The following is a 13,980-nucleotide window of genomic DNA, read 5'->3' as shown; positions in this document are numbered from 1 at the left end:
TCTCTGATACACCTCTACGCAGACGACACCATTCTGTATACTGCTGGCCCTTCTTTGGACACTGTGTTAACCTCTCTAGGGTAGGGGGCAGCATTTGGAATATTGGATGAAAAGCATGCCCAAATTTAATGGCCTGCTACTCAGGCACAGAATATACTGCATGATATGCATATAACTGGTAGAGTTGGATAGAACGCACTCTAAAGTTTCCAAAACTGTTAAAATAGTGTCTGTGAGTATAACAGAACTGATTTAGCAGGCGAAAACCTGAGAAAAATCCATTCAGGAAGTAGTTTTTTATGGTTTTGTAGTTTTCGATTCAATTCCATGACAGTATCCATTGACTTAGGACTCCATTTGCAGTTTCTATGCCTTCCACTAGATGTCAACAGTCTTTTAAAATCAGGCTTGTATTCTTATAAATGAGGGAGTAAGACCAGTCTGAACGAGATGACCCTAACGTGACGCAGAGTTTTTTCAGGCGCATGTGCATTTCTTGTTTACTTTTTATATTGACAACGTTATTGTCCGGTTGAAATATTATAGATCATTTAGGCTAAAAAACTACCTGAGGGTTGAATATAAACATTGTTTGACATGTTTCTATGAACTTTACGACTACAATTTGGATTGTTTTGACTGTGGATAACTGAAGAAAACGGAGCTAACAAAATGAAGGTTTTTGGATATAAAGACACTTCATCGAACAAAAGGAACATTATTGAGTAAATGACTGTCTTTTGATTAACACCATATGAAGATCATCAAAGGTAAGGGATTCATTTTATCACTGTTTCTGAGTTTTGTAACGCTTCTGCTTGGCTGGTTACTGTTTGTAATAATTTGTCAACTGGGCTATGTTCTGGGCTAGGTATGTTCTGGGCTAGGTATGCTTTCGCCGGAAAGCATTTTATAAATATGACACTGTGGTTGGTTTAACAAGAAGTTCATCTTTAAACCTAAAATATGTTTTGTTTTCTGAATTTTTATAACGAGCATTTCTGTAATTGAATTTGGCGCTCTGCAACCTCACTGGATGTTGGCCAGATGGGACGCTAGCGTCCCACGTACCCTAGAGAGGTTAACAAACTATAGTTTTGCCAAGTTGGTTAGGACTACTTTGTGCATGACACAAGTAATTCTTCCAAAAATTGGTTACAGACAGATTATTTCACAGATTATTCACTGTATCACAATTACATTGGATCAGAAGTTTACATACACTAAGTTGACTGTGCCTTTAGACTGCTTGGAAAATTCCCGAAAATGATGTCATGGCTTTAGAAGCTTCTGATAGGCTAATTGATATCATTTGAGACAATTGGAGGTGTAACTGTGGATGTATATCAAGGCCTACCTTCAAACTCAGTGCCTCTTTGCTTGACATCATGGGAAAATCAAAAGAAATCAGCCAAGACCTCAGAAAAAAGTTGTAGACCTCCACAAGTCTGGTTCATCATTGGGAGCAATTTCCAAACGCCTGAAGGTACCACGTTCATCTGTACAAACAATAGTATGCAAGTCTAAACACCATGGGACCACGCAGCCATCATTACCGCTCAGGAAGGAGAAATAAATCATCCTCTGCTATTATTCTGACATTTCATATTCTTAAACAAAGTGGCGATCTTAACTGACCTAAGACAGGGAATTGTTCCTCGAATTAAATGTCAGGAATTGTGAAAAACTGAGTTTAAATGTTTTTTGGCTAAGGTGTATGTAAACTTCCAACTTCAACTGTATGTCATTCTGTGTGATTTTTTTGGGGGTATTTAATAATTAAGCTGATTCAACTTGTTATCCATGGGTAGTGCAGATAACCAAGTACTTTACGACAATAAGAATGAGACTGAATCAGGTGACGATTAATAATTGACTGCTATTGATATAAAATATCTTCAGATCTTTAAGAGAGTTTATTCGGAAGACAGCAGCTCTATAAAGACTCTTCCGTGGTGCCCCAGGCTATTCATGAGTTAATTGTCACATGGTTTAATTTAATCACGTAGTCAATTAAACGCTAGGTAATCGCTAGATAAAATAGCCTGTCATCTCATTTAATCATAGTCAGAGACACAACAATGAGAAAATGGTTTCTCATAGCAAGTTCATCCAGTCAGTAATCATGCCCAAGTGAGCACAGACATTATGCCAAATGTAATGGCATGGTAACCCTTTTCCAGAGTGTGTATTAGGACCCGTGATGAAATTCACATCAGACCATAAAAACGTGGAGCGGTGGCTAGACGTTGAAATAGTAGGAATTTAAATAGTAGTAATCAATGTGTAATCTATCCTGTTTGTGTATTTCTGTGTGATTTATTTAATTTGTTAGTAAATAAATAATTAATCAAATTTGTATATCGCTGATTCATTATTTACGCTAGGGTTTGTGCAGATATCCAATAATTTTGCAACATTCAGAATGACACTGATGAGGTAATAATAACTAATGAATTGACTGTGACTGATGTAAGAGATATTTATATCTTTAGAGTTTAGTCATGAGATAGTAAATAGTTAAATAAACTTTTTCCGTGGTCCCACTGGATTACTAATGAGTTCTTTGATACATGATTCATTTAATCATCGTAATAATCAAACGTAGGTAATTGATTTGATAAAATAACAGTCAAACACATTCACTCCTCTAGCTCCACAATGAGATAGGGTGTAGGCCAGGCAGCAGGGTGTAGGCCAGGCAGCAGGGTGTAGGCCAGCCTGCCAGCTTAGTGGGGTCTGCCACTAGCAGAGTCAGTGTAGTCAGCTCAGCTATTCCCATTGAGACCGTGTCTGTGCCTTGATCTAGGTTGGGCAAAACTAAACATGGCGATGTTCACTTTAGCAATCTCACTGGAATAAAGATCTCCTCCATTCCTGTCCTTATTGAAATATTGTGATATCGCTCATCTTAAAATAGGGCTATATAATGTTAGATCCCTCACTTCCATAGTCAATGAACTAATCACTGATCATGATCTTGATGTGATTGGCGTGACTGAAACATGGCATAAGCCTGATGAAATTACTGTGTTAAATGAGGTTTCTCCTCCAGTTTACATTAGTGACCATATCCCCCGTCTATCCCGCAAAGGCAGAGATGTTGCTAACACTTACGATAGCTATTTTCAATAAAATAAAATAAATGACTGCGTTTTAATCTTTTGAGCTTCTATTCTAGAAATCTATGCAGCCTACTCAATCACTTTGTATAGCTACTGTTCACAGGCCTCCAGAGCCATATACAGCATTCCTCATGGAGTTCCCTGAATTGCTATCGGACCTTGTAGTATGGCAGATAATATTAAAAAAAAAAAAAATATTCACATGGAAAAGTCCACAGATCCACTCCAAAAATATTTGTCATAAGGAACTAGCTCTCTGGTATACAGAAAACACCAGAGCCCTGAAGCAAGCATCCAGAAAATTGGAACAGAAATGGAGCTCCACCAAACTGGAAGTCTTTTGACTATCTTGGAAAGACACTGTACAATATTGAAGAGCCCTCACTGCTGCTCGATCATCCTATTTTCCCAACTTAATTGAGGAAAATAAGAACAACCCAAAATGTGTTTTTGATACTGTTGCAAAGCTAACTAAAAGGCATTCCCCAAGAGAGGATGGCTTTCCCAAAATCATGAATCATTAGAAAGCAAATTTCGGACTCCTCTTTAAATATAAAGCTCAGATGTCTGGAGTCTGCACAACATTGCCAGGACCTAGGATCAAGGGGGACACTCAAGTTGTTTAGTCTTATATCTCTTGACACATTCATGAAAATAGTAAAGGTCTCTAAACCTTCAAGCTGCATACTGGACCCTATTCCAACTAAACTACTGAAAGAGCAGCTTCCTGTGCTTGGCCCTCCTATGTTGAACATAATTAACGGCTCCCTAACCACCGGATGTGTACGAAAATAACTAAAAGTGGCAGTAATAAAGTCTCTCTTGAGAAAGCCAAACCTTGACCCAGAAAATATAAAAAACTATCGGCCTATATCGAGTCTCCCATTCCTCTCAAAACTTTTAGAAAAAGTTGTTTTGCAGCAATTCACTGCCTTTGTGAAGAAAAACAATGCATATAAAATGTTTCAGTCCGGTTTTAGACCCCATCATAGCACTGTGACTGCACTCGTGAAGGTGGTAAATTACCTTTTAATGGCCTCAGAACAAGGCTCTGCATTTGTCCTCGTGCTCCTAGACCTTTGTTGCTGATTTTGACACCATCATGCTGTAGTCCACATCACCAACAAATTAACATGGTCCAAGCACACCAAGACAGTCGTGAAGAGGGCATGACAAAACGTTTTCCCCATCAGGAGACTGAAAAGATTCGGCATGGGTCCTCAGGTCCTCAAAAGGTTCTACACCATCGAAAGCATCCTGACTGGTTGCTTCACTGCCTGGTATGGCAATTGCTCAGCCTCAGACCACAAGGCACTAACTACATAGAGTAGTGCATAAGGCCCAAATACATCACTGGGGCCAAGCTTCCTGCAATTCAGGACCTCTATATGCAGTGTAAAAAATTGTCAAAGACTCCAGCCACCCTAGTCATAGACTGTTCTCTCTTCTACCGCATGGCAAGCGGTACTGGAGTATCAAGACTAGGTCTAAGAGGCTTCTAAAACAGCTTCTAACCACAAACCATAAGACTACAAATATATATATATATATGTAATTTGATCATATTATTCCAACGCTAGCCTCCCTACACTGGCTTCCTGTTAAGGCAAGGGCTGATTTCAAGGTTTTACTGCTAACCTACAAAGCATTACATGGGCTTGCTCCTACCTATCTTTCCAATTTGGTCCTGCCATACATACCTACACGTACGCTATGGTCACAAGACGCAGGCCTCCTAATTGTCCGTAGAATTTCTAAGCAAACAGCTGGAGGCAGGGCTTTCTTTAGAGCTCCATTTTTATGGAATGGTCTGCCTACCCATGTGAGAGACGCAGACTCGGTCTCAACCTTTAAGTCTTTACTGAAGGCTCATCCCTCAGTAGGTCATATGATTGAGTGTAGTCTGGATCAGGAGTGTGAAGGTGAACGGAAAGGCTCTGGAGCAACGAACCGCGCTTGCTGTCTCTGCCCGGCCGGTTCCCCTCTCTCCACTGGGATTCTCTGCCTCTAACCCTATTACAGGGGCTGAGTCACTGGCTTACTGGTGCTCTTCCATGCCGTCCCTTGGAGGGGTGAATCACTTGGGTGGGTTGAGTCGCTGACGTGGTCTTCCTGTCTGGGTTTGGCGCCCCCCCCTTGGGTTGTTCCGTGGCGGAGATCTTTGTGGGCTATACTTGGCCTTGTTTCAGGATGGTAAGTTGGTGGTTGAAGATATCCCTCTAGTGGTGTTGGGGCAGCCTCCAGTGTTTATGCTGCCGTAGTTTATGTGTCGAGGGGCTAGGGTCAGTCTGTTATATCTGGAGTACTTCTCCTGTCTTATGTCCTGTGTGAATTTAAGTATGCTCTCTCTAATTCTCTCTTTCTTTCTTTTTCTCGGAGGACCTGCGCGCTAGGACCATGCCTCAGGACTACCTGGCATTATGACTCCTTGCTGTCCCCAAGGACCTGGCCGTACTGCTGCTTTAAACTTTTCTGCCTGCGACTATGGAACCCTGACCTGTTCACCGGGCGTGCTACCTGTCCCAGACCTGCTGTTTTCAACTCTCTAGAGACAGCAGGAGTGGTAGAGATACTCTCAATGATCGGCTATGAAAACCCAACTGACATTTACTCCTGAGGTGCTGACTTGTTGCACCCTCGACAACTACTGTGATTATTAATATTTGACCATGCTGGTCATTTATGAACATTTGAACATCTTGGCCATGTTCTGTTATAATCTCCACCCGGCACAGCCAGAAGAGGACTGGCCACCCCACATAGCCTGGTTCCTCTCTAGGTTTCTTCCTAAGTTTTGGCCTTTTTAGGGAGTTTTTCCTAGCCACCGTGCTTCTATACCTGCATTGCTTGCTGTTTGGGGTTTTAGGCTGGGTTTCTGTACAGCACTTTGATATATCAGCTGATGTAAGAAGGGCTATATAAATACATTTGATTTGATTTGACTACTGAACATCTAATCAATTGGCTACACAGACTACTTACATTGCCCCCCCCCCCCCCCTTCTCTCTTTGACGATGCTGATACTTTCTTTTATTGTCTATGCATAAGTCACTTTAATAACTTTTCTCACAAGTACATATTGCCTCGACTAACAGGTGCCCCCACACATTGACTCTGTACCGGTACCCCTTGTACATAGCCTCGCCATTGTTATTTTACTGCTCTTTTTTAATTATTTGTTAATTTATTTTTATATTTTAATTATTTTATTTAAAACTGCATTGTTGATTCAGGGCTTGTAAGTAAACATTTCACTGTAAGGTAACCATCCCTTTGTATTCGGTGAATGTGACAAATACAATTTGATTTGATTTTGATTTGCTGGAAAATGTCAATTGGCTGAGTGTTTTGTAAATGCACCAGAGAGGCAGTAGAGGATATTTTTCAAAACCTATTTACATCTTTACTCAGAACCAATGGTGTACAAAGACACACAACTCCAAAGATCTCATTCCTTACTCACTCAGATGTCCATTGACAGGTATTCCAAATAAGAAAAACAGGTAAATGATGGGATTCAATGCTATTACTCTTTATCAGCTAATCTTAGTGCTTCACAGTTTTCACACTGAGTTGGTGTGTGTGTGATTGTAAGAGCTTCTGCTTCTATGCCACAGCATTGTATGATCAAGCAAACTGATCATTCATTTAAGTAATAGGTCACTGTCTTAGTGACAACTCTCTCTCTCACACTCACTGTGTGGCCCTCTACCCCCCCCCCCCCTTCCTTCACACTCCTACAGTATTTATTTTTTTCTCTCCCTCTCTCAATCCCTCTCTCTCTCTCTCTCTCCTTCCATCACGCTCATCCATATCCCCTCAGGCTAAACACAGCCTATTGTATTCTTCCATTATGACAACACATGTTGACACACTGAGAAAACTGTCACTTGTGCTCCAGCCTGGGATCATCATCATTTTGCTGCTTCTGAGGTGTGTATGTTTGTTCGTGTGTGTGTGTGTGTATTTGCTGCACTGATTGACACCCTATCAGCAAGATTAGACTAGAACTCTCATTTGCCACCAGTAGCTTTACATGGATCCAGATCACTCCCCTGGTAAACAAGTCATTTCTAAGTGATGCAGCAGGAGTGACTACAGTATATAAATAAGGCAGTGAATCAGTCTCCGAGCGCTGTAGGGCTCTGCACCAGACCAGCTGTGATTTAGGTAATAACACTGACTCCTGATGACTGAAGGCACTGTTACAATGTGTGTGTACGTGTGTGCGTGTGCGAGTGTATGTGCATATCAGATACTGTATGTAGTCCCAGTGATATTCTAGATTATACTATTATGTGATTTTAACACATCAAACCCACAACATAAGCGCAATGACAGATCTTTGAAAATGGAGAAGGGAGAGGGTGTCAGATGGGCAAGAATATTGTTGTGACATACAGTAGATACTCACTTGATTAACTGTTTTCATAGAAGCTGAACAAGGATTCAACATTCTGCTCATAAAACCCTACAACTTAAAAAATTGAACACTGCAACATACAAAATGAAGATACTACACGAAGTGACTAGATTTATGAACATCTACATAAGAACAGAACATGATGTGTTTTAAGACTTCAGAGCATCAACCCTAGATTACATAGTGTATGTACAATAATTATGCAAAAACACATTCATGTAAACGCATTGAACCTAAAACACCAAAGCACATATGTGTTAAAATCATGCATGCATAAATATATACTATGCACACATAACAGGTGCTATTTTTTGCTCATTGTCTTACACTAGAATAAACAGAATGATTGATAACCACAAAACCCAAGGGAATACGACCTTATTTAGTTTTCTCCGTTCCTTATTTAGTGGATGCACTGCACACATGGCCACTTTAATTAATTGATCCCAACAAAAATGGAATCCTATTAGCTAATTAACGAACAGTTGGGTCTGTGGTTCCAGAAATAAATTATGGGAATCTAAATTAGCAAGGACTGTTCAATTCAAATGACAGTGTGTTGTATCAGGTTCTGTTTCCTTCCATTTTGTAATTCAATATGATGTCCTCCCTGTTACAGTTGGAATTCAAGTTATCAAATTATATTGTGTGGCTGTACTAAGAATCTGAAAGGTATTGTGTGTGTATGACACGTGTTATCTACTTTCATATACGGCAGCAATCACATATCCCCTTAGGAAATATTATTTCACATCATTATTGACATGTTTGCACATTTTGATTTACATTGTGATAAAAACATAGGTAGACCAAGAGAGAGGGGAAATATAGATGAAATTGGCTGGATTGTAATATAGCCCAGCTCTGTATCTTTGGCCCTCAGCCACGCAGTGGATGTGTCCCAAATGGCACCCTATTCCCTATACAGTGTATTTATTTTGACCAGAGGAGAATTGGAGGCCATTTGGCAAACAGTGATTTGGGGATTCACACTACTCCTCTACATCTACAATATAAGGTCATCACAGCCAAACTGCTGCTGAGCCACCCAGCATACAGTAGGTGATGAGACGTGTGTGTGGGCCTATTTAGCATTTTAGTGTGACTGCATGTATGTGCTGTCGGCTATACACATGAGTACATATGAGTGAATGTCAATGTATTTATGTACGTCTGTGTGTCTCATGAACATGTGTGCTCCTGTACATGCTCCCATGTTCCCATGACATTATGCATTTACCGATGTGGAAAATCCTAAGATCACTACTGCAAAAAAAATGCCTTTGCATTTTCATGGTGCTGACAGATGCAAAGCTTGAGGCAGAAAGGTGAGCATCCATGCGGGCTTTCCTTGCTCTTGCTCTCCCTGGCACTGCTTAATACAGAACTCATGCTGTGTAGAATTAATGAGGTCCCCACATACAGGGAGGAGCAGAGGATGGAGGGAAAGAAGAAGTGAGAAAAAAGTCAGGGGATGTGAATCTCATATTCTTGTCGAGCCGAATCGCCTAGTAAGGTCAAGCAGTGTATATCACTTATGTAGTCCGAGGCATTAAAATAATTTTCAGACCTCGGGAAAGGCTAAATGTAGCCAATCTCATGTGATCCGCTGTTCCCCAAGCTGCAAGGAAAACAATTCCATAGTGGAGGAGATGCTACTGTAAACGCTGGAGCCTTGTTACACATGAGGCAAGCTGGGGTTTTAATCCCATACATAAATGTAACACCAGCCCGGTCAGAACGTGTGTGTGTGTGTGTGTGTGTGTGTGTGTGTGTGTGTGTGTGTGTGTGTGTGTGTGTGTGTGTGTGTGTGTGTGTGTGTGTGTGTGTGTGTGCGTGCGTGTCGGACAGAACGAGGCTGATACTAGGGTGTCACACCGTGAAAGTACACATCAAAGCAATACTGCTCGCTGGGCCAGTTTCACATAATATTATGTAATTGGTAGAATACCCCTCAAGTGAATTATAGTATGAAGAAGCTCTTATTAACTCTGTTTTCTTGGCCAAATGTAAAATGTACAATTATTTGATATCATTGAATGGATATTTTCTAATATAAATGTTTATAAAAATTCAAGGTAAAATCAAAAAGTAAATCAAATAACCCGTTCAATGTTGCAACCATCATGGTGGCTAATATAGCTAATGGATGGCCAGTGGAATAGAGATCATCTGTGATCATGTGACTAATGTCATCTGTGTGACCTAGGGCCCGATTCAATCAGATCTGCAATAGTATCGCGGAAGATCGGCATTAAAAGTTAAAGGTAATTTTTGATTGAGCTAACATATGCAGTGTTTACCTTGAATGCAGTCTCCACAAACAGGTCATCTTTATCAACACAGGACGGAGAGATGGAGGTGGTTAGGAGAGGATGGTGTAGGCAATGGACAGCTCAGAACATTCCTCTCTGTTACGGTATGTATACATCTCTCATTAATCAAAACCTCCATCCAATGATTATGGATTGTTGGTATATTGCTACAGATCAAGCACAGTATGTTTTTATATACACTATATATACAAAAACATCCCTTCAAATTGCTAAAATATAGTTAAGTATCAAAAGTAAAAGTAAAAGTATAAATCATTTCACATTCATTATATTAAGCAAACCAGAAGGCACAATTTTCTTGTTTTATTTTTAATTCACGGATAGCCAGGCACACACTCCAACAAGAATGTGAGTTTAGTAAGTCTTCCAGATAAGAGGCAGCAGGGATGACCAGGGATGTTCTCATGATCTGTGTAAACTGGACCATATTCCTGTCCTGCCAAGCATTTGAAATGTACTTTTACTTTTGGGTGTAGTGTGGAGAAAATGTATGGAGCAAAAAGTACATTATTTTCCTTTGGAATGTAGTGAAGTATAAGTAAAAGTTGTGAAAAATAGAAATAGTAAAGTACAGATACCCCCAAAAATTACTTAAGAGTACTTTAAAGTATTTTTACTGAAGTACTTTACACCACTGCTGACAGGTATATAAAATCGAGCACACAGCCATTCAATCTCCATGGACAAACATTGGCAGTAGAATGGCTTCACTGAAGAGCTCAGTGACTTTCAATGTGGCACTGTCATAGGGTGCCACCTTTTCAACAAGTCAGTTCATCAAATTTCTACCCTACTAGAGCTGCCCCCGGGTCAACTGTAAGTGCTGTTATTGTGACGTGGAAACGTCGAGGAGCAACAATGGCTCAGCCGCAAAGTGGTAGGCCACACAAGCTCACAGAACGGGACCGCTGAGTGCTGAAGCACGTAGCATCTGTCCTAGGTTGAAACACTCACTACTGAGTTCCAAACTGCCTCTGTAAGCAACGTCAGCAGAACTGTTCTTCAGGAGCTTCATGAAATGTGTTTCCATGGCTGAGCAGCCACACACAAGCCTAAGATCACCATGCGCAATGCTAAGCGTTGCCAGGAGGGGTGTAAGCTCGACACCATTGAACTCTGGAGCAGTGGAAACCCGTTCTCTGGAGTGATGAATTTGGCAGTCCGATGGACGAATCTGGGTTTGATGCCAGGATAACTCTACCTGCCCCAATACATAGTGCCAACTTTAAAGTTTTTTGGACGAGGAATAATAGTCTGGGGCTGTTTTTCATGGTTCGGGATAGGCCCCTTAGTTCCAGTGAAGGGAAATCTTAATGCTACGGCATAAAATGACATTCTAGACGATTCCATGCTTCCAACTTTGTGGCAACAGTTTCGGGAAGGCCTTTTCCTGTTTCACCATGACAATGCCCCATGCATAAAGCAAGGTCCATACAGAAATGGTTTGATGATATCGGTGTAGAAGAACTTGACTGACCTGCACAGATCCCTGACCTCAACCCCATTGAACACCTTTGGGTTGAATGGGAACACCGACTGCGAGCCAGGATTAATTGCACAAAATCAGTGCCCAACCTCACTAATTCTCTTGTGGCTGAATGGAAACAAGTCCCCGCAGAAATGTTTCAACATCTAGTGGAAAGCCTTCCCAAAAGAGCAGATGCTGTTCTAGCAGCAAAGGGGGGACCAATTCCATATTAATGCCACATACTTTTGGTCATGTAGTGTAATTACCCTATTGTTGATCATTTCGATTGATATCTATTATATACGTTCGAGCTCACATTAAAGCACCCTGAGAGCCTCCTGGGTAATAACTGGTAACCCTCTCACACTGCCTCACACCTGTCATACCTGACCCCACCCTTTCAGCTGCACCATTTGACACAGAGAGAGCTGTCCATTGTCGGATGGGATCAATTGCAAAATGATTGATGGGTGGGACTGGCGTTTTCATTGGATGAAAGGCTTGTGTCAGCAATGCACAACACCCACACACAGGCATTCATGCGCTTACACACACATGCACATACACACAAATCCATTGAGAAAGTAAGTGTAGCAACATTTCTCGGATTCAAAGATAACTTCCTTCAGTGAGTGAAGTATATTACTGTGTGTGTATGTGTTTGACTTTTCCCCTGAGTGTGTTACAGTTTGTGTGTCTGTCCTCGCTGTGAATGCAATAAAATGAAGACATAATGGCATCATCCTCGGGGGTGTGATAGCCAGTGAAATAAACTGTGATAGAATTTATATCATCACAATTAAATCAAAGTTATTGCAGGAGTTTTCTTCTGAAGTTCTTTATTTGTTCATTCCAGAACACATAAAAGTTGGCTTTCAATCTCTCAGTGCATCCGAAAAAATAAATATGAAATAAAATCAATTTAACAAAACAAACTCCTTGGATACCATTTCCTCCTTGGATGTACCAGAAAAATAAACATTTTAAGACAAAACATTTTAGGGGATATTATATTGTAATTCTTATATAGTTTATGGAAGAATTCAGCTCACTGATAATATTCTGGGTCGTTAGTTTGCTCCATTGGGTTTTAATGGGAGTGAAATTCATTTCTAAATGTCGTCCTCTCTTTGCACTGTGAGAGGTGAATAATGATGTCATTAATTAGCTTACATGGCTTTGGGTACTGGCTCTCCTTGCTTTGATCTCTCTTTCTCAACCCCTAGCTGTCTCTCTAACGGTCTCCTCTTTTTTAAAGACCAACACGCCTTCCAAGGCCACCGCCTCCATGCCTTTTATTGTTCTGATACTACTGTACCTTTTCTTGTCTTGATCTTCCTCCATGTCCCATGTTATCGCTGCCCTCGTTGGTCCAGGAACACGATAGGAACCCAGGAAGGACCTCCTTCCTGCTTATAACATTGCCCAACCCCCCACCCCTACACTACACCATGTACTGTATCTCACAAAATAACCTGACTGGAGGTTGCATACTGTAGGGCAATCTCTCTATCTTAGACCTGAGTCGAGTCCCAGACCGCAACTCACGCAAGTACACAGGAAATCAGTGTGTTGGATACAATGATGTGGAAGAACTAAATAAGCTCTGTTTAGATGCTATTGGTGTAAAAAAAAATATATAGAATGCCTGATTACCAATAGATTTTCCTAATTGATCACCATGGAAATAATCAATTCTAAGGATGTGGCATCTTGAAATCTTGTTATTCAAACAGTAGAGCGAAAAACATAGAATAGTTTGTAAGTGTACTGCACATCGTGTCAGTTATGAACAGCTTCACGATGAGCTTGAATGGCATTTATTTTTCTGTAACTGTGGTTTTGCAAACTAGAACTCCATACATTATGCATGGAATTGTTCATATTCAAAGCCCTGCTTAATTCATAGAAATAGTCTTCCACAACAATTCCTTGGAATGCATTGCTTAAACATTAATTACATTCACATTCATTCTAATTTGTCTTAATTTCCCTTTCCCTGAATAGAAAATGTATATTTTCCTGCTGATTATTCCACGCTTGCCACAGAGAGTAATATAAATGCAATTAGAATTTCAACATATTTTAAACCAAATTTGTCCTGTATTCATTTGATCACAGAAACAACATTTTGGGGAAATATATTATTTGAAAAGGGATGAGAATAAAAAAAATACAGAGACAGATACATTTTTTTCAGAAAGGGGAAATCAGACACAACTATGCAGAAAGCAACTCTATGTGAGTCCTATGAGTAATCACACGGAGCATAAACCCCACAGAACATATAACACAGCTATAATGCAAACACTTTTTATCACACCACTCTCTTATGTTGGAAAGCACCATTGTGGGAGTTGAGAGAGAAAAAGTTTTCCAAATTATTGAACTTTGGAGATGTAACTTTAGGGGGGCATTATAGTTATCTATTAAGACACCATTGGTGCTGGGGTTGGTGCTAATCAGAGCGTAGGGAACTGAACGGAATGGATCCTTAATTACCTGGCCTGTGGTCGCCTCATATATCACCCAGACATATGGGCCAGATAGCACACATGCACGCGCATGCATGCACGCATGCGCGCGCACACACACACACACACACACACACACACACACACACACAC

Source organism: Oncorhynchus mykiss, chromosome 9 (genome assembly GCF_013265735.2).
Source record: "Oncorhynchus mykiss isolate Arlee chromosome 9, USDA_OmykA_1.1, whole genome shotgun sequence".
NCBI classification, from domain to species: Eukaryota; Metazoa; Chordata; class Actinopteri; order Salmoniformes; family Salmonidae; genus Oncorhynchus; species Oncorhynchus mykiss.
This window is presented reverse-complemented; position numbering follows the sequence as displayed.